Raw genomic sequence first — 25,452 nt, 5'->3', positions numbered from 1 at the left:
AATTTAAACTATCGCATGCCATCAGTACTCCTTGAATCAATGTAGGCCGGCTATACCTTAATTAAATGCAGGTAGGCCTCCATCCTTTGAAATGAAGAGAGTGCATGTTCCCAGAACACTTTTCCATGTTATGCTGTCCTCATCATATCAAATTCAAAATCTGAAGACAGGCTCTGTCACTTTTCAGTGGATGAACATAACAAAGGATAGTGTGGTTTATAATAAGAAAGGATAATCAGAGCTGCACAAGTACTAAACTCTGTGTGATACCTGCTTCTGGCATGGCACCCAATGTGCTAATTAGTTAAGTAAATTCAGGTCAAGGGTTCAGTATGCAAAGCAAGTACCTAACTGAAAGTACACTGGGGTGCTGGCGAAGGGGGATATATGGAATGTTGATGAAACCAAATGATCGATTCTGACTAAAGTTACTGCTGATCTACACTGGTGTAACTGAGATCGGAATTGGGCCCAAACTTCTGATTAGTGATATTAGTGTCTGGTTTGATTTTCATAATCTTCTTGGCATGCTTAAAATTATTGTTCACTGATCAGCAAGGAGGTTATACAATTTGCATTCACACCCTCTTGAGCACAGTGTGCTGCCAGCATACAATTATTTACAAACTGTTCAGTACATCTTGGCCAGAAAGGTATTGGATATTAAATGACATTAAGTTGCAATAAGATGCAAATTAGTTTTTTTCCTCTCTAGTGAGGTTACAAGGCTTTCATTATGTGTGACTTATGAAAATTAAGCTTCATTTGAGGTTGGGGAAACTACATGTTAATCCATTAACAGCAAGAAGAGTTTTCAAGGTCAACATGTGTTTGGAATTACTTTTTTAGGTAGTGTTGTGATTGTGAATTCTCCCTTATTTCTAATGGACTAGTAGCTTTGAACATTAGCTCCTTATCCCTACCTTGCTGGAGGTCAGTTTATGTTGCTCTTAAAATTTGTTTTTTTGTGTTAGTTCACCTAGAATATAGAAATGGGTTTCAATGCAAATACTTAACCTACAAGTCTGCCAGCAGCTGTATAGTAATCTCAATAGATTATTCTAACCTGTGGGTGTACTAAATACTAGTGGGATGCCATAGTTCACTGCTAGGATAGGAGACTCTCAGAGTACTAAGCCTGAACAGTGCTTAGTGTTTTCAGTGAAATGAGCTGGCAGGAAGCTCTCAGGAAAACTGAAAATGTAATAAGGGAAATACAGGTTATTTCTGCTTCACCTACTTACATTATTTCTGTTGGAGTTGTGATGGGGTGTTTACCCCCCCACACACACAGATCCTGAAAGGGTTAGTGTGGGCTAATTAACCAGCCTGGGTGCACTTGGCGGATTTGCTAGGCCTAATTAGAACACCCAGCTAGGGGCTTCCCCCTCCCCAAAGAGCTTGGTGAACCCAGATGGCGAGGGGATGGAGAGGAGAGGAGGTGGAGTTTTCCTGCTGTCTGGGAAGCAGCCTGAGAAACAGAGCAGGCAAGATTCTCTGGGGTGAGGTGGAAACTGGACTGGAGACAGGGGCCCGGACGAGCAGCCTAACACCGAGTGAGGAGAGAAATGTGCCAGCCCCTGGACTGTGGGGTTAATCAAGGCACAGAAGCCTGTGGGTAGGCAGGACAGTCTAAAGCAGTAGAGGCACACCTACTGACAAGGTGGCTGCCATATGAGTCTACCTGGGCTGAAGGCTTAGTTTTTGTTTCCATTTCTGTTGGACTTTTGTAAAGGACTCTGTGGCCCCAGAAGGAACAGGACTCTGAAAAGTGGTCTAGCCAGAGGGCCAGGATTCTCTTATAGCTGGAGTTGGCCAACATACAGTGGGGAAAACTGAGGGAAGGGTGGTGCAATGTGTTGAGGTTTCCTCCAAGACCTTTACCACTTGGCTAATACAGAACACCTTGTCCAGTTCTGGGAGAACTCTTCATCCAGTTCTCTGGGATCCAAAAAACTCAGGTCGACTCCAGATTTCATCACTCAGGTTCCTTTATTTGGCACAGAGCAAAGCTATGCTGAGTTGATCGGACTAGCATACAGGGTGAGTATAAGGTGTACCATGCGTCCAAAGTTATACTGAAAAACTCTTCCTTTATATACATCTACACATTACGTTGTTAACTATACTTTGCATCAGATGCTTCATAATTGGCGTGGTTACTTTTCAGGAACCAGTCTCTGTACAGCATGCTGTATCCATGTGCTGTTCATATGGAATCTGATCTTTACATTGCACATTTTTCTTGTCTGTTGCCCCTTGCATGAGGGTGTTCCTGCTTATCTTAGCTAGCACAGACATCCTGACTCCTGTGTACTGCTCATTCAGCCCCTGTTTGCAACTTGAGCTTCCATTCACCTTTTCAGTCAGGGCCATTAAGAAATGAAGCAAGTTACTTATGTGAAGTCAGGTCTACACAATGGCAGATCCAGCTAGGAGGGTGTGTTGGGGTGGCAACTTTGCCACAGGAGTCTTTTATATTGACATATCAACTAGAGGAATTCATTGATATTATTGAGAGGGAGATCCCTAGGTTAGGTTGAATCGGTTTTGTGAGTTGTTACTACCTTGCTATAGTAATTGGATCAATATCAGACTTCCAGACTCTGGTGCCTGGAATACAAAACCATTGAAAATAATTTTGTGGCACATTGAAAGTACACGCTGTAGCTTATCGTGTAAACAGCTCTTGTTTGTGACACTGGTTTTAGTGCGTGTTTCTCATAATTAACTCTGTTTAAGTAGGGCAGATTAATTAAGCTAATGCACTTCTGCTGACTATACAGAAGCAAATCAGGTCACTCGGATTAAAAATAGTGTACTTAATAACTCATAAACTATACTGGCCCAGCCCTGACCATTTCCCCCCAGGTCTCCACATGGAGGGCTCCTCCATGCCATGATATCCCCTTCTGCACACTGAACAGTGGCACTGTGTGCCTCTGTGGCACCATTTCCCATCCCCAGACCTGATGGAGCCCTCCACATGTGGTCCAAGTTCTGCAAAGAGTCTGGAGTCAGGATGGGCCAGGGTATTAGAGTGGGTAGTTTGGTGGCAGAGCCAGGTATGGGGGGTGCACACTGTCCCTCTTCTAAACTCAGGGAGCTCACATGGAAAAGTTACTGCAGTCTGAGATTGGAAGCACTTGTGTGGATGCAGGGGAAGCCATGGCCAGAGAGGCTGACTCCAGGGTACAATTGGAAGTACATTGTGGGAGCTTTGGAGGAAGCCTCTGGACCGCAGAACAGCTACGAGGGCTCCACACAGATGGCCTTGATTTCCCATGGATCATGGCAGGGAGGCTGATTTTCTGTAGGTGAGTAAATCACACTTACCTAATGGGAAAAGGGAATTTCCATGAGGGAAACTCCATGATTATTTCCAGAGACTTGCTTGTAAAATGTCCCCTCTCACAGCTTTCCATGTGGGAGGAGGCTGTTGGATCCCCTGAATTTGGTAATTATGTTATAGCTGAGATTTATAGGGTAAAATCCAGGCCCCGTTGAAATCCATGGGAGTTTTGCCATTGAATTCAGTGAGCCAGGATTTCACTCATAATGATTTATTTTAGCATTATGACAACTAAGCAGAAAAAAAAATCCATCATAAATGATCAATTGATGTTGTTCTGTGTGAACTTTTTTGCATCTGCCCACTGCAAGATTCCCACTCCTCCTTCTGAAGCATCTGGTGTTGGCGAGTGTCAGACAGGATACTGGACTAGATGGACGTTGATCTGATCCACTGTGGCAGTTCCTATGTCCCAATAGCAAGGCCCTGAACAAGAGGAATAATCTTGCGCAGAAAGGAATGCTGTTGCTTGAGGAACCTGCTTGTTCCCTGGGTGTAATCAAGCATATCTGTGAAGACTTCACAGCATCCAACTATACAAAAACTATTTAGAATATTATACATTAGGTAACTGTATTTGCACTGAAAATACCATATAATGTGTTTCCAATATATTATCTGTGTGTTCAGATTGGATAATTGTTTCTAAGTCCAAAAATTCCATTAACTTTTTATTTGACATGATTGTCTTCACTGCCAGATAAAATGCTGGGTCACATCACTCTGCAGCTTTGCTTTAAGTTAGAGCATTTGCCCCATGTGTAAGTACAGAGACAATGTCACTGGCGTCATGTGGCACTGAAAGAGTTACTGTTTGTCATGAATGACAATTAATTTTAAACAGCACATGTGCTGAGCAATAAAATAAATCAATTTGCATAAGTCAGAACTGTTTAACAAATTGTGGTACAATAGGATCTTTAGAACTGTTTCCTCAATTGAGGGCTAAAATGACGTAAGATTATTACAATGGTTTTGTTTCCATGACAATAAAGAATCTGCTACAGTAGATTAAAGAAAGTGTAAAAAGGCAAAATAGAGAGGACTCCTCTACCCTCACACCCAGGATGGGGTGAAGGGAGAAGACATCTGAGAAGTTTTCCACATGGAAATGTGCCCCACAGGTTCATTCAGGTGGTGGACTTGTGCGTTTCTCCTTCATCCTCCACTCTGTGGCTGACCCACAACCCCCCCAGATCGTTGTGGAACCTGGGAGGCCACTGGAAGGACAGAGCCAGGTGTATGGAGGCCCTATGATTCTGCACCATCTCTATTCCAACAGCACCCTCTCACAACAGCTCCCTGGCAGTGTGGCTTCAATACAGACCTACTAACAAGCACACCCCCTGAGCTTCAGCTGTCCCCATAATCCCCTTAAAGGGCAGTCCTCAATCTGTGGATTGCAGGGGACGCAAAATTAATACAGCCAGAGAGGAACTTCATCAGACACGTTTGGGGACAATGTGTGGCTTAGAGAATAGAGTACTGGCCTGGGACTGAGTTCCCGGCTTTTCCACTGGTCTACTGGGTGACCATGGGCAAGTCACTTCACGTCCCTGTACCCATTTCCCCATCTGTAAACTGGGGATAACAACACTGACCTCTGAGCTTTGCTGATGACAAAAGTGCTATATAAGAGCTAGGTGCTGGTGGTATTGCTATTTATTTATGTATCCTTTCATCTTGATACGAGGTGTGAGATACTTAACATGGGGAAATAGAGTCAATCTGTGTAATGACTCAGTCATGTTAAGTATCCTCACACCTCTTGTCAACTGTCTGAAATAGGCCATCTTGATTATCACTACAAAAGTTTTTTTCCTCCTGCTGATAATTGCTCATCTTAATTAATTAGCCTCTTACGGTATGTCTACACTATGAAATTACTCCAATGTTACAGAAGTTGATTTTTGGGAACAGATTGTATAAAGTCGAGTGCATGCGTCCACACTAGGCACATTAATTCGGCGGTGTGCATCCATAGTACTGTGGCAAGCGTCGACATTCTGAGCAGTGCACTGTGGTAGATATCCCACAGTTTCCGCAGTCCCCGCTGCCCATTGGAATTCTGGGTTGAGCTCCCAATGCCTGATGGGGCCAAAAATTTGTTGCGGGTGGTTATGGGTAAATGTCGTCAGTCAACCCTCCCTCCGTGAAAGCAACGGCAGACAATCATTTTGCGCCCTTTTCCCTGGATTGCCCAAGCAGCCACGATAGCACAGCAAGAATGGAGCCCGTTCAGCTCACCGTGGCAGTTGTGAGCATTGTAAACACCTCGCGCATTATTGTGCAGTTTATGCAGAACCAGAAGCTGAAAAAACAGGCAAGGAGGTGACGGCAGCATGGTGACGAAAGTGATGAGGACATGGACACAGACGTCTCTCAAAGCATGGGCCCCGGCAATGTGGACATCGTGGTGTTAATGGAGCAGGTTCATGCTGTGGAATGCCGATTCTGGGCCCGGGAAACAAGTACAGACTGGTGGGATCACATAGTGTTGCAGGTCTGGGATGATTCCCAGTGGCTCCGGAACTTTTGCATGTGTAAGGGCACTTTCATGGAACTTTGACTTGCTTTCCCCTGCCCTTAACCACAAGAATACCAAGATGAGAGCAGCCCTCACAGTTCACAAGCGAGTGGCGATAGCCCTGTGGAAGCTTGCAATGCCAGAGAGTTACCGGTCAGTCGGGAATCAATTTGGAGAGGGCAAATCTACTGTGGGGGTTGCTGTCATGCTAGTAGCCAATGCGATCACTGAGCTGCTGCTATCAAAGGCAGTGACTCTGGGAAATGTGCAGGTCATAGTAGATGGCTTTGCTGCAATGGGATTCCCTAACTGTGGTAGGGTGATAGACGGAACTCTTATCCCTATCTTGGGACCGGACCACCAAGGCAGCCAGTACATAAACTGCAAGGGGTATTTTTCAATGGTGCTGCAAGCACTGGTGGATCTCAAGGGATGTTTCACCAACATCAACGTGGGATGGCCGGGAAAGGTTCATGACACTCGTGTCTTCAGGAACTCTGGTCTGTTTAAACGGCTGCAGGAAGGGATTTACTTCCCAGACCAGAAAATAACTGTTAGGGATGTTGAAATGCCTATAGTTATCTTTGGGGACCCAGCCTACCCCTTAATGCCCTGGCTCATGAAGCCGTACAGAGGCATCCTGGACAGTAGTCAGGAGCTGTTCAACTATAGGCTGAGCAAGTGCAGAATGGTGGTAGAGTGGACGTTTGAAGGGTCGCTGGTGCAGTTTACTGACTCACTCAGACCTCAGTGAAACCAATATCCCCATTGTTATTGCTGCTTGCTGTGTGCTCCACAATCTCTGTGATAGTAAGGGGGAGACGTTTATGGCGGGGTGGGAGATTGAGGCAAATCGCCTGGCCACTAATTATGTGCAGCCAGACACCAGGGCGATTAGAAGAGCACATCAGGAAGTGCTGCGCATCAGAGAAGCTTTGAAAACCAGTTTCATGACTGACCAGGGTACCGTGTGACAGTTCTATTTGTTTCTCTTTGGTGAAAACCCGCCCACTTAGTTGACTCTAATTCCCTGTAAGCCAACCGCCCTCCCCCCTTCGATCACAGCTTGGAAATAAAGTCAGTATTGTTTAAAAACCATGTATTCTTTATTTGATTATAAAAATAGGGAGATAACTCACAAGGTAGCCTGGGTGGGGTGTGGGAGGAGGGAAGGAAAAGACCACTTCTATACTTGTTGAATGACAGCCTTCTATCCACTGGGGTGGAGTGGTTGAGTGCCCAGAGCCTCCCCCATGCGTTCTTGGGCATCTGGGTGAGGAGTCGGCTATGGAACTTGGGGAGGAGGGAGGCTGATTAAACAGGGGCTGCAGTGGCAGTCTCTCCAGCTTACGTTCCTGAACTTCCACCAGACACCGTATCACGTCCGTTTGTTCCCGCAGTAGTCCCAGCGTTGCATCCTGCCTCCTCTGATCTTCCTGCCACCACCTCTCCTCACGTTCACTGGCCACTTTCCTGTCCTGTGCTATTGTGTCCCTCCACACTTTCTGCTGAGCTCTTTCAGTGCAGGATGCCTACATGAGCTCAGAGAACATTTCATTGTGAGTGCGTTTTTTTCGTCACCTTATCTGAGATAGCCTTTGGGACGGAGGAGGGAGGCTTGAAACATTTGCAGCTGCAGAAGGAAAAAAAAGGGAGAGAAGTATTTAAAAAGATACATTTTACAGAACAATGGTGAACAACACTATTCACATTACATAGCACATGTGATTTCGGTACAAGGTCATTTTTTGGATTTTATATTGAGTGCCTGTGGCTTTAGTGTTTGATCTCTAACACGCCGGGCAACAGAATTTGGCTTGCAGGCGGCCATGGTAAGCCATAGTCTTTCGGCTTCTGCAACCTTTGTAACAGCAGCGCCCTCCTTTCCCATACCAAGCAAAGCCCGTTGAGTTGTCCATTTAGGGTTGCGGTTTTCGTGTTAACGTGCAGCAGCAGAAACCAAACTAACCCCCCCTCATCCTTTTCTCTGGGATGACTGCTTTAACCCTTCCCCCCACCATACCGCGTGGCTGGTATCAGGGAAGATCCCTGCTAGCTAAACACTATGCAGATGTTTACCTTGTATGGAGGCATTAAACCTGATTTACTTCCCATAATAGCGATCCAAGCAATGGTATGCCCCTATAATTCCAGAGTAAATCCATGCAAATTCAGAGGAAGTGTATTTGCTTCTTTGGATTTACCCAAGTACAACAGAGGCCAAAATTTGATCCTGAATTTTAGTGCATTATTTCAGGAAGTCTATCAATTACCTGAGACACTGCAGTATACTGATGCTAGTTTATTGTCATACATTTATTCTTGGAAACATGAAAAAAGACAAAAGTAGTAGACTGTTGTGTCCTAAAACTTTATAGGATGTTTTAACACTAACACAAAGTATAATGACCGCTCGTTGCCATTGATTGTAGGAGGCACCAACAGAACTGAATCAGGGTCACATTGATTCTGGTTGAATTTAATCCCACATTGATATAATGGAGTGATCTTGGATCACTTCTAAAATGAAAGTGGTTCACCAGTCACAAGACAAAAGCTGTATAATCAGGAAATGGGACCGGCATTGGCTCTAGCAACTAAGTAAGTACGGTAGCTTAGGTTCTAGGTTATCAGCTTTTGTGCTTTTATTAGATTGATATGCAGGAGCACATCACAAATCTTTTCAATGAAAATTGGGGAAAGTCTAAAATCATTAGTGCTGCCACAAATAACGGAATAGGACTCCAGATAATCAATTATTTGTTTAGATAGACTCAATGAGCTATTTAAGTTAATGTGGAGACTATTGAAGTGACTATTGGATTCATTAACAATGTGTGGTAGTTCCTTGGGAAAGTACTAACAAAGGAATGTGAACACCATATTAAACACCAAGCACGTTTTTAGTCTCCAGCCAAAGATGCTTAGGAAGCTGTTTATTCTGTGATCTGCCAGGCCCCACACTCTTAGCAGACAAATCCAGAGGGGTAGAGGAGGCTGTTCTATCATAAGGAGTGGAATCCATGACTCTACTCGACCAGCTGATAAGTAGAGAGACATCAGCTTGACCTGTCAGCACAGAGATGGTGGGCCAGTTCCACATGGGGGAAGGAGCAAGTAAGTTCCCTCTGTTTGTTTAATGGGGATACCTGACCCCACTGAAAGAGTTTCTGAAAAATACCACAGCTCTGCAATGAAGCTGTTAGCCTCAGAAGGGTCCAGGATCCTTTGGACTGAAAATACCCACTCCCAGCAATTATGAGGTGAATGAGGAAGTCCCTGATCTTGGTCTCATCTCTACCCTTTGCAATAGCTACACAGGGGTTACTGTTGTGACCCCTAGTTAGAGGCAAGTGAGGAGGATCTGCATAGAACTTCTACATAAGTGGGATAGCCATATGCCTGTTTTTCTCCCACATCAGCACTAACAGCAGTTGCCCAAGGAGTTGGTCTGAGTACCCTCCTACCCTTCTATACTAGGATTGACCATCCTTAGGATCAGCCAACCCTGCTGCGCAGAAAATTTGACTATATGTGACTATCTGCGGTTGCTATGTCCTGTAATACTATGTAAACTAAGCCCAACATCCAGCTCTGTGAAAGTAGAGCTTGAGTGGTTTGTATGTATTGACTACACCCCAAGTTAAGAATTCAGCCATCTAATATGTTCTTTATGGATGTATTCATAGTTTAATAAAGTAACAGTTCCTTCCACGCATATCTAATTTCCTATTTAAGGGTGGGATTTTAGAAGGTAAGTGTGCTACCTTAGCTCTGTTCCCATTGACTTTAATAGGGGCAGAGGAGCAGAGTTAGGCCAATAAGAAACTCTTTTGAAAATACTACCCTAAATGATTTAGGTCAACAATCCTTTCCCATTTTTCCCAAGGTGCTGTTAAAGATAAAGTTAGTCATTAGGAGTTTATCATTGTAATTGTTGTTGTTTGTTTAGCACCACTGACACAGCTGAGGCTTGGATTTAACACATTACTACAAAATGTCTGAATAGGCAGTAGCGTAATTTAAGATATAAGAAAGAAATTGCTGCTTACAACACAATTTTATTTTATGTTGAAACCAAACCAGGAATGGAAGTATAGTGTCATATTGAGGATGATAGAGCCATTCTTGGGACAACAGTTCTAGTATCAGAATTTGATTTCAAGAATACTGAGGGTAGTCAAGTCTTCAAAAAAAAAAAAAAAACTCAAGTTACATCACACCAAGTGTCACTAAAGGTTTAACAAATGTTTCCTTGAGGGTTGTTCATTATTGCCATTTTCTGTTTTCATGAATTTTAATGTTTATGAATGTAAAAGATGAAAAGCAAAATTCAATTCTGTTACACTAAAACATCCCTATTGATGCACTGGTATAAATGAGGCTAAACTTTGGCTTTGTTAGAGACATTCATGATGCAAGATAAATTATATATGCTTTCCAACAATGCTGCCAGTGCTCTCCTTTATCTTACAAAACCTCTGCAGTTGCAACATGAAACAGAGCCTATTTTCTAATGATTTAATGCTGACAAACATTCACTAGAAATATTGGTTGGTAGCACCAGATTCATTTGTTTTTTAAGCCAGGTTTGATGCTAAATGTCTAGTGGCTAAAGGATAACAGCTTCTGACAGAGCAAAACATCTGACATCTGGTACATTGTTAAAACTCTAGGAAACTTTCTATGGATCCAGCTTGGTAATGAATATAGTTTAATGAGCCATAACATATAGCATTGTATGTTATTAAAATTAATCTGTTTACCTTTTATTTTATTATATTGCATCTGTTTCAACCTATCCTGCTGAAGCATAAAACTGTTTGTAGGTTTTCAGAGAAGCAAACAAGTGGTCAATAGTGAGGTTATTTTCTATAGTTCCTCAATGCAATAAATCCCTTATGCAATTTATGAGCCTCCAAACATTAACATCTATTATGTCATCCAGGATACCGATTAGATTTATAATGAACCCTGTACCAATAGAACTTACAGTGCTCAGTGGTCATATGTAGAGTGCCATGGGGTTAAAGAGATTTAGAATAAGAATGTATTAAATGCTGTAATAGTTATTTGTTAAAGTTAGGGTGACCAGATGTCCCAATTTTATAGGGACAGCCTGATTTGGGGGCTTTTTTCTTATATAGGCACCTATTACACCCCCCTACCCCCCACCACCACCACCTCCTGTCCCGATTTTTCACACTTGCTGTCTGGTCATCCTAGTTAAAGTTTCTTTAAAAAAAAAAAACTTGCTTTGGACTCATAAAACTTTCATTAAGATAACAACAGCGTGAATGTGAACCTACAAAAGCAAGGAAATACAGTAGAACTGTATCAGATGTCCCACCAATTCCTTATCAACTTAATCACCATGAAACACATAATGAGAGCTGACTATTTAAATTTCAACACATTTGGCCTATATATTGGATGACGTGGTAAATTTCTTTCTTTGGCCTGCATTTTCTTGTATTTGTCAGTATAAGTCACAATCTTGATAATGTTTTAATTTGAGTTGGTTGAATAGTCAGAAAAAATCCTAAAAAATTAACACATATATACATGTATATACTGTATAATGTATTTGACGATTATTGTTCCACCATCTATATATCTGGCAAATGGTTGGGGAAAAATGCACAAATAATTGACAGAACAGTCAAACTTCATGAATATTATTCAATAACATCTAATTTTAATGTTTATTTTATATGTGAGTTTATTTTAAGTTTGTATTAGGGGATCACATGCCTTAGAGCAAAAATCACCTGCATTATTTATTCTAACATTGTACCTCAATTAATTCAAGCTGATCTAATCACAAATTTAAGTAAACATACTTAAATTAGCATATTATTAATTTAGCTTTTCAACATGGTTAAAATATAAAGATTTTTAGAAAGATATTCTCTACTTTTCTGTTGTCCTTTATTTCTTCTATATGCAGGTCCAGTATCTTCAAATCCAAACCCCAGTGAACCTAGCTATGTTACTCTTCAGTTTGGCTGTATTTCCAATTTGGAATCATAAGTCATTTTGTGATTCTGCATTTACATTCTCATCTAAACCATTTTGGCTCTCTACAGCCTCAGTATTAAATTACATTGTGATCTGATCTGTTTACTCCACAGGTCCAGATGCTGTGGAATTCTGATGCATCTGGGATTCCCCACTGAGGTCTTATTCCTATCCACTCCCCGCTAAAGCATCTGGAAGATTAAGCAGTAAGTAAATGCATCCAATCCCCTCATTTTGTGAAACAAAGAATGGTATCACGTTGTTCAGTCTCATTTTTTTCCCAAGGGATACGTGATATAGCTATTTATTTATTTATTTATTTGTATTAAAGAGCTAAATACTGCTCTATACCATAAAATCAGGGAGGGCTGCATTAACCTCTTATCACCTACAACCAGGCTCCACAGTGGCCCAACTGTTTGGAATTGGTCATGTCTGGGGGAAAAAGCAGGGAGGTGGCTTTGCTCAGCTGTTCCGGGACAGGGCGTATCTATGCAACCTGGGGGACATTACTGTGGAACCATGTGATAAACTTTAGTTGTTATGCAACTCAGCTGGCAAATCCATCTCTGCTGGGTTTAAGCAGATTTCAAACACTGAACAGGTTTAAGTTTGGGGGGTAGGTGGTTTTTTTTGTTTAACAACTTGTGGAAATAGTTTCTTCTCTCTCCTGCCCCTTGTCCCTGGTATGGGACATGTTACACTGGTCTGAGCTGCAAGATAGACAATGAAGAATGGTCCAGGAATTAGGGCACTAGTGTAGGACTTGGAAGACCTGGGTTTGCTTTCCTTCTCCACCATAGACTTTCTGTGTGACCTTGATCTAGTCACTTAGTCTTTCAAAACCCAAATTTCCCATCTGTAAAAATGGGATTATAATGAAATGGGAAAATAATGAAACTTCCCTATCTCATGGGGTTGTTATGAGGATAAATTCAGTAAAGATTGTGAAGAGCTTTGGATCTATTGATGTGTAGATGGTGAGGCACAGCTTGGGTGAATAGAGTAAAGACACGCCTGAACCCTTAGGGTTTATAGAGTACATGGCTCTCTACAGACCCAAGCAGTGCCTCCCAAGACAATGCAACTATTTTTTGCAGTGTAGTGTCCCACTGCCTCCCCCCTGCCTGAGCCTTTCACTGTTGTGTGTAGCTACATACCACAGTGTGGACTATACCCTGTACGTCGCTGCCAGTATGTAGTTATATCTTAACAATGAACTTGGCCTTCAAGAGGGTTTCATGCCCCAGGTCCAATCTATGGCTAATTCCCTTCCAAATCAGGGGATTGTAGGCCTGAGACGAAAGGGTATAAATGCAAACTATTCTTTCCTTAACAGGAAAGAGGCCGGATCTGTGTCAGGGTGGCTGCAATAAGGAGGTATTTTAATGTTAGCTCCAGTAGCAACAGCTTGCCAGTGGGATTCTCCAGGGAGAAGCTGAAGTCTATGGAAAGTCTAGAGTAAAGGCCTAAAAGAGAGGCTGGCCAAGAAGTATAACCAGTTTCTCTAAGGAAGTAACTCAGCACATGTGGAAGGCCAGAGGTTATGGTTGATTCATAACTAATAAAATTCAAAACTCTGTATGAAAGAGATTTCTGAAATAGTTTTTCTATAAAATATGTAGCATATATAAAAGTCATGATGCTGTAGTGCTATATTGACCCTTGTGAATAATGCTGCCATTCCAAACTCATGCTAAAAAAATGTTTATACCACACCATCATGTATTTCAAGTGTGCTACACCCACCCACATATATTGGTTAATAGTCCTGATCTGTTATAATTTATAACCTCCTCAGTACTTTTTTTTTGTTTGCTTTGTGGCACATGATTTTCTGGAGCAATTCCAGGTCACATGGTAAAACCACTATTTCTCTTGCTAGGCATTTTGCTTTTCCCTCCTTGCTGACATCTGATCTTTGCCTGCTTCACCTGTGGTCAGATTAGATGCAAGAGACTGAGACTAAGATTTTAATTTACAGTAACAGCATGACTGGCAGATGGGTCTGGTGGAGGGCTAACAGGTGTGTGGCTGCCTCTTGTTTTTGAAAACTAACAATTACAGTTTGTCAGTGGAATGCTGTCACATCCCAGGGATGTTATTTGGAGGAGTGGATTTTTCATAACAGAACCGTATGCTTACGGATAGGGAAGAAAAGCTGTGCTGATCAACAGTTTGATCAAGTAAACTAAAATGCAGTAATATGTAATAAAGGAACAAAGCACATGATACTGTATAGAAAAGACTATTCAACTGATCCTTCCACCTCATTTATATATCTAGTATGTGTAGCCAGAGCCATATACTCTCCTGCTAGGGTTACCAGGTGTCTGGTTTTCAACCGGAATGCCCAGTTGAAAAAGGACCTCTGGCAACACTGCTGACCGGTCCGTTAAAAGTCCAGTCAGCGGCACAGCAGGGCTAAGGCAAAGTCCCTGCCTACTGTGGCCCTGCGCAGCTCCTAGAAGCAGCGGCATGTCCCCCCCCCCCCGCGGGCTCCTATGCATAGGGGCAGCCAGGGGGCTCCGCACACTGCGCCTGCCCCAAGCGCTGGCTTTGCAGCTCCCATTAGCCAAGAACTGTGGCCAATGGGAGCTGAGGGTGCGAGGCCTGAAGACGGGGCAGCGCACAGAGCTGCCTGGCTGTGCTTCCGCATAGAAGCCAGAGGGGGAAAATGCTGCTGCTTCCAGGAGCTGCTTGATGTAAGCGCCACCCAGAGCCTGCACCTCTAACCCCCTCCTGTACCCCAACCCCCTGCCCCAGCCCTAATCCCTCTCATGCCCTCTGAACCCCTTGATCCCTGCCTGGAACACCCTCTGCACCCCAAACCCCTCATCCCCAGCCCCACCCCAGAGTCTGCACCCTCAGCCAGAGTCTTTACCACCCCTCCCATGCCCCAACCCCCTGCCCCAGCCCCGATCCCCCCTCCCATCCTCTGAACCCCTCAGTCCCACCCTGGAGCCTCCTGCACCCAAAATCTCTCACCCCTGCCCCAGCCTGGAGCCCCCTTCTGCACCCTGAACACCTCATTTCTGGCCCCACCCCAGAACCTGCACCCCCAGCCCAGATCCCATCCACCCTGCCACACCCCAACCCCCTGCCTCATCCTGGATCCCCCTCCCACACTCCAAACCCCTTGTCTACACCCTCCAGCCCGGAGTCCCCTCCTCTACTCCAAACCCCTCATCCCTCAGTGCACACCCTCAGCCAGAGTCATCACCCCCGCTGTGTCCCAACCCACTGCCTCAGCCCATAGCCCCCCCACACACCCTGAACACCACATTTCTGGCCCCACCCTGGAGCCTGCACCCCCAGTTGCCCCCCCCCGTACTCCAATCACCTGCCACAGCCCAGTGAAAATGAGCGGGTCAGTGAGGGTGGGGAGAGTGAGCGACAGAGGGAGGGGGGAAGGAGGAAGCAGGGGTGGAGACTCAGAGGAGGGGTGGGGCAAGGGTATTCAGTTTTGTGTGAGTAGAAAGTTGGCAACCCTATCTCCTGCATTCTGTTGTGTACAGGGGAGCAAACATATTTACTGTTAAATTAAAATTAAAAAATCCACACACAGTTCTCTCCCCAGGCAGATGAAGAGAGACATTTGACAAATTGCTTAATGCACTTCTAGAAAGTGATCAGTTGTGATGAAGATGATGGCCGTGTGAAAACCTGAATAGAATACTTGAAATGAACTGGGAAGTGACAAATTTTAGTGCAATGCCAAACTGTATTATACTGTCCAGCCAATAGATGGCACTGTGTATAAAATACCTTATTTAAACTAACCTCAGCCATACTTGGCAGAGCATTAAAGGATGTTATGATGAACCCATCTGGTGTGTATAAGTAAGTTCTGTGACCAGTCCATATCTGGTACAGAAGAACATGACATGGTGTCAGAGGTTAACTAAGAACAGGGACACTTTTGGGGTGGGGGAGTCTATACAGGAAGGATGGGCTCCACCTAAACCAAAGTGGATACAGACTGCTGGCACTTAGTTTAAAAACTGCTCTGCAACGTTTTTAATGTTAAGAGATGGGGAAAGCCAATTGCTGCAGAGGAACACGTGGATCGGACAGAGACTTCTCTTAGAGGAGAATCTATTAATAGAGATTCTCTAGGTTTTAGTCAGGAGGAGAGGATGGAAGAGGATAAAGTATAGGCCAGATCAGATGAGAAACATTCACATAAAAAATAATCTGACACATCAGAAAAGGGCAGACAAATAAACAGTGACAAGTTTTTAAAGTGCTTGTACACAAACGCTAGAAGTCTAAATAATAAGATGGGTGAACTAGAGTGCCTTGTGTTAAAGGAGGATATTGATATAATCGGCATCACAGAAACCTGGTGGAGTGAGGACAATCAATGGGACACAATCATTCTGGGGAACAAAATAAATTGGAAGGACAGAACAGGTCGTGCGGGGGGAGGAGTGGCACTATATATGAAAGAAAATATAGAATCAAATGAAATTAAAATCTTAAATGAATCCACATGTTCCATAGAATCTCTATCTCCATATAAGAATATAACCATAGGGATCTATTATCGACCACCTGACCAGGACAGCGACAGTGACGATGAAATGCTAAGGGAGATTAGAGAGGCTATCAAAATGAAGAACTCAGTAATAGTGGAGGATTTCAATTATCCCCATATTGATTGGGTACGTCACCTCAGGATGAAATGCAGAGACAAAATTTCTTGATGCTTTAAATGACTATTTCTTGGAGCAGTTGGTACAGGAACCCACAAGGGGAGACGCAATTCTCGATTTAGTCCTGAGTGGAGCGCAGGATCTGGTCCAAGAGGTAACTATAACAGGACCGCTTGGAAATAGTGACCCTGATATAATAACATTTAACATTCCTGTGGTGGGAAGAACACCTCAACAGCCCAACACTATGGCATTTAATTTCAGAAAGGGGAACTATGCAAAAATGAGGAGATTATTTAAACAGAAATTAAAAGGTACAGTGACTAGAGCAAAATCCCTGCAAGTTGCATGGGCACTTTTCAAAGACACCATAATAGATACCCAACTTAAATGTATACCCCAAATTAAAAAAAAAAGTAAAAGAACTAAAAAAAGTGCCACCGTGGCTTAACAACCATGTAAAAGAAGCAGTGAGAGATAAAAAGGTATCTTTTAAAAAGTGGAAGTCAAATCCTAGTGAGGTCAATAGAAAGGAGCATAAACACTGCCAAATTAAGTGTAAAAATGAAATAAGAAAAGCCAAAAAGGAGTTTGAAGAACAGCTAGCCAAAAACTCAAAAGGTAATAACAAAATGGTTTTTTTAAGTACATCAGAACCAGGAAGCCTGCTAAACAACCAGTGGGGCCTCTGGACGATCGAGATACAAAAGGAGCACTTAAAAATGATGAAGTCATTGCAGAGAAACTAAATGAATTCTTTCTTCCATCTTCATGGCTGAGGATGTTAAGGAGATTCCCAAACCTGAGCCGTCCTTTGTAGGTGACAAATCTGAGGAATTGTCACAGATTGAAGTGTCACTAGAGGTGGTTTTGGAATTAATTGATAAACTTAACAGTAACAAGTCACCAGGACCAGATGGCATTCACCCAAGAGTTCTGAAAGAACTCAAATGTGAAATTGAGGAACTATTAACTATGGTTTGTGTAACCTGTCCTTTAAATCAGTTTCTGTACCCAATGACTGGAAGATAGCTAATGTAACACCAATATTTAAAAAGGGCTCTAGAGGTGATCCCGCCAATTACAGACCGGTCAGTCTAACGTCAGTACCAGTCAAATTAGTTGAAACAATAGTAAAGAATAAAATTGTCAGACACATAGAACATAAATTGTTGGGCAAAAGTCAACATGGTTTCTGTAAAGGGAAATCATGTCTTACTAATCTATTAGAGTTCTTTGAAAGGGTCAACAAACATGTGGACAAGGGGGATCCAATGGACATAGTGTACTTAGATTTCCAGAAAGCCTTTGAGGTCCCTCACCAAAGGCTCTTACATAAGTTAAGTTGTCATGGGATAAGAGGGAAGATCCTTTCATGGATTGAGAACTGGTTAAAAGATAGGGAACAACAGGTAGGAATAAATGGTAAATTTTCAGAATGGAGAGGGGTAACTAGTGATGTTCCCCAAGGGTCAGTACTAGGACCAGTCCTATTCAACTTATTCATGAATGATCTGGAGAAATGATCTGGAGAAATTATCACAGTGAGGTGGCAAAGTTTGCAGATGATACTAAACTGCTCAAGATAGTTAAGACCAAAGCAGTCTGTGAAGAACTTCAAAAAGAACTCACAAAACTAAGTGATTGGGCAACAAAATGGCAAATGAAATTTAATGTGGATAAATGTAAAGTAATGCAGATTGGAAAAAAATAACCCCTACTATAAATACAATATGATGGGGGCTAATTTAGCTACAATTAATGAGGAAAGAGATCTTGGAGTCATCGTGGATAGTTCTCTGAAGACATCCACGCAGTGTGCAGTGGCAGTCAAAAAAGCAAACAGGATGTTAGGAATCATTAAAAAAGGGATAAAGAATACGACGGAGAGTATCTTATTGCCCTTATATAAATCCATGGTACGTCCACATCTTGAATACTGCATACAGATGTGGTCTCCTCATCTCAAAAAAGATATACTGGCATTAGAAAAGGTTCAGAGAAGGGCAACTAAAATGATTAGAGGTTTGGAACGGGTCCCATATGAAGAGAGATTAAAGAGGCTAGGACTTTTCAGCTTGGAAAAGAGGAAACTAAGGGGGGATATGATAGAGATATATAAAATCATGAGTGGTGTGGAGAAAGTGAATAAGGAAAAGTTATTTACTTGTTCTCATAATATAAGAACTAGGGGCCACCAAATGAAATTAATGTGCTGCAGGTTTAAAACAAAAAAAAGGAAGTTCTTCTTCACATGGCGCACAGTCAACCTGTGGAACTCCTTGCCTGAGGAGGTTGTGAAATATAGGACTATAACAGGGTTTAAAAGAGAACTAGATAAATTCATGGAGGTTAAGTCCATTAATGGCTATTAGCCAGGATGGGTAAGGAATGGTATCCCTACCCTCTGTTTGTCAGAGGGTGGAGATGGATGGCAGGAGAGAGATCACTTGATCATTACCTGTTAGGTTCACTTCCTCTGGAGCACCTGGCATTGGTCACTGTTAGTAGACAGGATACTGGGCTGGATGGACCTTTGGTCTGACCCAGTATGGCCATTCTTATGTAGGAACAGAAGGAACAAAACAACAAAGGTTTCAGGCTCTTATCAACATGCCACTCTTCAATGCCCCGGAGAACTTCAGCTTTGACAAATCTTCAGAATGAACAGACTGGAAACAATATCTTGTAAGATTTCCCATTGATACCAAACTCCACAAAGGAACTGGAGATATACATGTGTCTTTAATATATGTTCTGGCAAACTTCATTGCATTGTGACCTCCTTTCGTCAATAAAAATTACTTCATGACCCCAGGAGGGGGGACCGAAGCCTGAGCTAGCCCAAGACTCAGGGGTGTGTGTGTGTGTGTGTGTGTGCGCGCGTGCGTTGGGGAGAGCAAAGCCAAAATCCAAGGACTTCAGTCTCAGGCAGGGGCCTGTAACCTGAGTCCTGACGCCCAGGGCTAAAGCCTTTAGCCTTCGGCCCCAGGCAGTGGTGCTCCGGCTTCAGCTTTAGCCCTGGGCCCCGACAAGTCTAAGCCAGGCCTGGCAACCCCATTAATATGGGGTCACGACAAACTTTGGGGTCCTGACTCACAATTTGAGAACTGCTATGTTATGGGGAAGCAAGCATAGCATATCTTTAAATCCATTGGCTTTACTGAAGACCGTCACAAAAATTACTATTAAAGGGTTCTAGTTATGTTGAATGCATACTTTATACCTCATAGAAATGTGGTTTATGAAAGAGCATATTTTCACCAGAAAATTCAAGGACCAGCAGAAAATTTTGAATGTTTTATAAGAGCTCTGCATACGTTAACTGAAAACTCTGATTTTTGGGAATGCAAAACATGAAAATATCAGGTTGGTTATTGGGTTAATAGCATAGCCGCTCCAATTAGAGAGAGACCTAACCCTACACACATCTATTCAAATAGCAAAACAGTCTGAACTGGTGAAACAGCAAGACCTAGAGCAACTTGACAAACTTGAAAAAACTGAAACTAGCCTACAAACTGTAAACAGATGCTTGAATGTTAAAAGTCATTATCAGAAAACTCCTGAGGCAAGGAGTGAGAACCCCAAGGCTAAAAGGGACAGATTCCAGCCTACATGCACAATGTGTGGAAAAAGTCATATCCCAAGAGATGCTGCTTGTCCAGCCAGAGGCACAGTGTGTAATACATGCATGAAATATGGACATTTTGCAGCTGCTTGCCTCACCAAAGCTGTCGGGGAGTTGACTCATATTACATACAATCAAGAGCCATTGTTCTGGCATCTATCCTTGTGATTACACAGAACCTGCCTGGAGAGTAAAACTGAATAATCGTGGTAAGATTTTTGACTTTAAACTTCACTCAGGAGCTGATTCATAGTCATCTCAGAAGGGACTTAAAATCACCTTGAACCCCTCCCAGAGTTGAAATCACCTGATACAGTTCTGACTAGCCCTGGAGGTATTGTGAACTGCACTGGCCAGTTCACCACAGAAACCACTTACAAAGACAAAAGCTATGTATTCAGAGAGCATGTGATCCAAGACCAACTGTGTTCTCGGACGCAGTGTGGCAGCCATGGTGGGCCTAGTGAGAAAGGTGGAAGAACTCCATGGACGATTTGATAATGTTGGACTTTCGAAAGGAGATTCATTACAAATCAACTAGAGACAATGCTGAATCATACAGTGTGCAAACATCTCTAGCTGACAGTCCTGGGAAGAAACTAGCTGCAGACTTATGCAAATTCAGAGGATGACATTGCTTGGTAACAGTGGACTATTTACCAAGTATATAGAAATAAGGTACTTGAAAGACATAACATGTTGCAGTGTTATTGAGAAACTGATGTGCAATTTTGCTAACTTTGGAATTCCAGAACAGCTAATGACAGGCAACAGGCCACAATTTACTGCAGCAGAATTTAAGTCATTCCAAACAAAATTTACTAGCAGTTCGCATTATCTACAAGCAAATGGAGAGACTGAGATAACTGTACAGACAGCCAAGAAAATCCTACAGCAGGGAGATCCATTCCCTGCACTTCTGAGTTACAGATAAACACCAATAAAAGCTACTGCTAGTACAGCACAACTTCTAATGGGAACACACCTCAGATTCTTTTCTTAAGTGGGAACAATAGTTCTGTCTCCAAAGTTGCAAGACATGAAGAGAGTCGCCAAATCGGATAAAAAGACTAAAAGAGCTTACGAATACTTTTACAACAGATGTCATTCAATTAGAGAACTTCTGGGCCCAGAACCTGGTAACCAGGTTCATGTCAAATTGGATGGAGACTCCAGCTGCCATAAAGATAAAGAATTTGGCGCCCTGATCATTTGTGATCGAGGTCAATACTGGAGAGTTCAACAGAAACCATTTGCATCTACAGTTTGTTGTTCAGAAAGAACAATCACTATAGCAAACTCTACAGATGGTGGATGCAGAATAAGAAGAAGATTCAAAGTTTTCAAACTGACCACAGCCAGTCGTCAAAACTAATGGACAGACAGATAACCAAGTTATTATGCAAAAAGAATGAGGAGTACTTGTGGTACCTTAGAGACTAACACATTTATTTAAGCATAAGCTTTCGTGGGCTAAAACCCACTTCATCGGATACATGCAGTGGAAAATACAGTAGGAAGATATAGATATAGATATACACACACACACACACACAGAACATGAAAAAAATGGGCGTTCAGGGTGTGTAATTAGAAAACGAGTATGATTCAGATACAGTTAATAGACTGATATATACTGAACTTCAAAGATCATGTGCTAGTTTAAATATTGTAAGAGGTAGGAATATAGAACTTAAAGGGGGAAATGAAATGGAACTGTAAATTTTATTATACTGTTCCACCACTTGAAGGCACTGTCTGTAAAATACCCTATTTAAGCTCACCTCAGCCATACCTGGCAGAGTATTAAAAGAACTTATGATGAACACATCTGGTGTGTATTATAAGCTCTGTAGCCATTCCGTGACTGGTACAGAAGTACATGATACCAATCAAGGGATATGAAGGGATGACACATGCTCCTTCTTAAGCCAGACCAACACGAACCACTCCATCTGGATTGTGGAAAATCATATGCTCCCTCATCAGACCCTGAAATGTTAACTTTTCATCTGCCATTTGCCTCCTACTTCGTAAAAGGTAGGTTTACAGATCCATGGACCAAGGACACTATGGCTGATTGAATAACGTTTGTCCAATGCTTTATTCAAAGAATTGTGATGCTGATTGAATAAATTATAACATCTATTGACAAAATATTCAGCCAGCTCTCGAGCTGGCAAATTTCTTCTGAGTAACTTACACCCATTTGGCCAGTAAGGTTTACTTATTGGCTCTCCCCAGTATTTTGTACAATCCAGCAAAAGGGCTCAAGATTTTGAACCGAAAGAACCCCAAGTCCTATGGTCTGATATTGGGGAGGCAGGGACCATGTTTCAACCCTGGCCAAATATATGGTGGAGATGATTTGGGGTTAGGGGGAAGAGGATAGCAGGAGGAAAGCGAGAAGAAAAAGAAAGTTAAGAGAGAGGGGAAAAGAGTCTGCTTTTTCTCCTCTCAACATAGAATGGAGGATTAGCTGCATTTAGGGAAAACATCTCCTAAAAGATTCTTTTTAGAAAGCCCAAGTCAGCACCAGGCTTAGGGAGATGCCTAGGCATTCTGGCTGCCATGTCACAGTTTTGGGTTCTTTGGGTTCTTGTCCTATTCCTGATCTTCACAGTTAGTCCACCTTAGTTCCCATGTCAGTGAAATGAAAATATAGACCTGCAAGTCCACATGAAAGGAGAGTTAATTACAAATTGTACCAGCCATGTAACTTTTTAAAAAGGTGTGCACATATCAGTTATATAATTCAATATTTAAGCAAGTGGGCTAATTAGAGTGATGCATATGCAAATGTAATTAAGGAGGACATATATGCAAATAAGACTCATCTTGATAAATATTGCACTAATTCCATAACAAGGATGACATTTATCAAGAAGTGATTGCTTAGAGGTGTTTTTAATTGAAACAAAGTTGTTCTTGCCACAGATATTTGAAGAATATGCGTGGTGGCGTATAATTTCTGTTTCCAAAAAAAACGGTCTAACCCTAAGGTTTGGCTGTTTGAAACATTGAGGGACAGATTGTGGTTCTGAGAACTTCCACAGTGCATCACCTGGTACCCAGGTATTCTCTGTGCTAAGGGTTAGATTGTGACCAGGACCAGGATGGGCACAGTGGCTGTAGGGTAATCAAAAAGTCTCTCTAACCTCCACAAGATAATAAAATAAATTAATGGAGATATCCTATCTCCTAGAGCTGGAAGGGACCTTGAAAGGTCATCAAGTCCAGCCCCCTGCCTTCTCTAGCAGGACCAAGTACTGATTTTGCCCCAGAACCCTAAGTGGCCCCCTCAAGGACTGACCTCACAACCCTGGGTTTAGCAGGCCAATGCTCAAACCACTGAGCTATCCCTCCCCCCCGATGGCTGGGTAGAAGTTGCACACAACAGCAGTCAATCCAGGATCTGGAGAAGGAGGCAGCAGTTGGAACAAGGTCATTGTTTCCATCCACCCCCATACCAGCTGTTGAAGTGAGGCCAGCGTACTGACAAGGAGCAACTGCTCCAACCTCATAGAAGGGATAGATTGCACACTCTTCTTCAGCCTCCATGCATACGGAGAATAGCCCCTGAGAGATTTCCTTACAGTTGCATGATCTTGCTAGGATTTGGCCTGCTATATCTTTCATATACTTCTACTCTACAGAATAAAGAAATTAGTTCTACAACCCTCTAGCTACTCTACTGGGACAGCTACATCAGCCAATAGTAAAGTAACTCCTATAACTGGACAATTTTTATTTATAGGTGTATATATTGTCTACTACCATGTTTAAAATAGTGACCAGAAAGCCATTCTGGATAGAGCAAGGGTAAAGCCAGAAGCGAGCCTAATTATGACAGCATGTCATTGTTATAATTATAAACCTAATTAGATTAAACATAAACAAGGCGAGGGTTAACTTGGTTAATTTTCTCAATATTGCAGTGTTCTACCAGGAGATAAAATTTCCAGACAGATGCCATTTAGTAAATGCAAACTCTTGTTTTGCAAAGTCCTTGGATATTTTAATACATAATAGAACTGTATTTAAAAAATTGCATGCGCGCACACACACACACACAAAGGAATGTACTGTAATCTGTACATACAGTTTATATGTTCCAGTGAAAAATGTAAACCAAATGTATTTTGGCTGAAAACTGAAAAATTGTGTTTTGGCAATACTGATTGTAGCTCAGCTGCCTTATTCTCCCATTCCTTGTAGGCCAGATTCCCTGGTCATACGACATTTCTCATTACGTGCCATGGTCTCTCTCAATAGTAAAGAGAAGCAGTTGCATCATGGGAGATGTAGTCTGTCTGGGGAGCCCAGTCTATTGAAGAGAATAGGGGTGAGGTGACTGAATTACAACCCCCACAAGGCACCATGACAGTACTTTAGGATCATATTTCAATTTTGGGGTCTCTTTTTTATGAAAAATCAGACTGCAGAAAGCAGACACGTGTAGAGAAAGAATTATTTGTTTTACATTTTGTGTCAGAAAACAATTTTGATGGAAAATGTCTGACCAGCTTTAATACAAGTCCAAACTTCCAAAGCACAAATCCCACTAAGAAGAGAGGCAAGATATTGACGCACTTCAAATAATAGGATGTGGTTTTAAGTAAGGTGGAAAAAAATCAGGTCAGAACTAAAATACTAACATCCTTGCTTTCTGGATTTGTTTGATGTGCAATGAGGAGAACTGAAATGTGTGATATAGTAGAAGGGCAGTAGCTGATTACATGCCAAATTCCTGTGTAGGAAAGCACTCTGTCAGGTATTAGTATGGTACAGAAATGAATATTGACAACAGAATGGTTCAGTGTATACGAAATAAAAGTACTGCAATGGAAGTACAAGAATGTTATAGTACTGACTTTGTAATTATTGCTTGCAGACTGTTTGTCAAAGAGAAATGACTAGAGATTAGAGTTGATCATGTGTCTTAAATCTCAGAGAATGGTTGATTAATATTTGTAATTGTGTGGCCTTTATAGTGTAGGAAACATAGGCCATATTTGAATTTAGGCCTGAGTTACTTTGATTGGCCAAATATTTGTTAGCATTACTAAAAAATTCTTGAAGCAGCTTTCTGCAACAGAATATTTCAGTACCGTGAATGGGAATTTACAATTAATTTAATAACTCCAGTAAAAATTAACAATGTGATAGAAAAGGCTCCTGAGTTGAAGCCATGTCTTTTTATTAATTTGTATCAACAACTTTATTCATGTAAATGTCATGAAAATGATTTTTGATGTATGAA

The 25,452-nt window shown here is 42.2% G+C and overlaps 1 long non-coding RNA gene across 1 annotated transcript; it reads left to right on the top strand.

The window, feature by feature from the left end:
• The first annotated feature begins 1,405 nt into the window (after positions 1 to 1,405).
• Positions 1,406 to 14,722, top strand: LOC135973681 (uncharacterized). The gene is made up of 3 exons (XR_010590640.1): positions 1,406 to 2,043; positions 12,014 to 12,106; positions 13,240 to 14,722. It is a non-coding gene; the product is annotated as an uncharacterized LOC135973681 (long non-coding RNA).
• Positions 14,723 to 25,452: the final 10,730 nt, after the last annotated feature.

Source organism: Chrysemys picta, chromosome 9, assembly GCF_011386835.1.
Source record: "Chrysemys picta bellii isolate R12L10 chromosome 9, ASM1138683v2, whole genome shotgun sequence".
NCBI classification, from domain to species: domain Eukaryota; kingdom Metazoa; phylum Chordata; order Testudines; family Emydidae; genus Chrysemys; species Chrysemys picta.
This window is presented reverse-complemented; position numbering and strand designations above follow the sequence as displayed.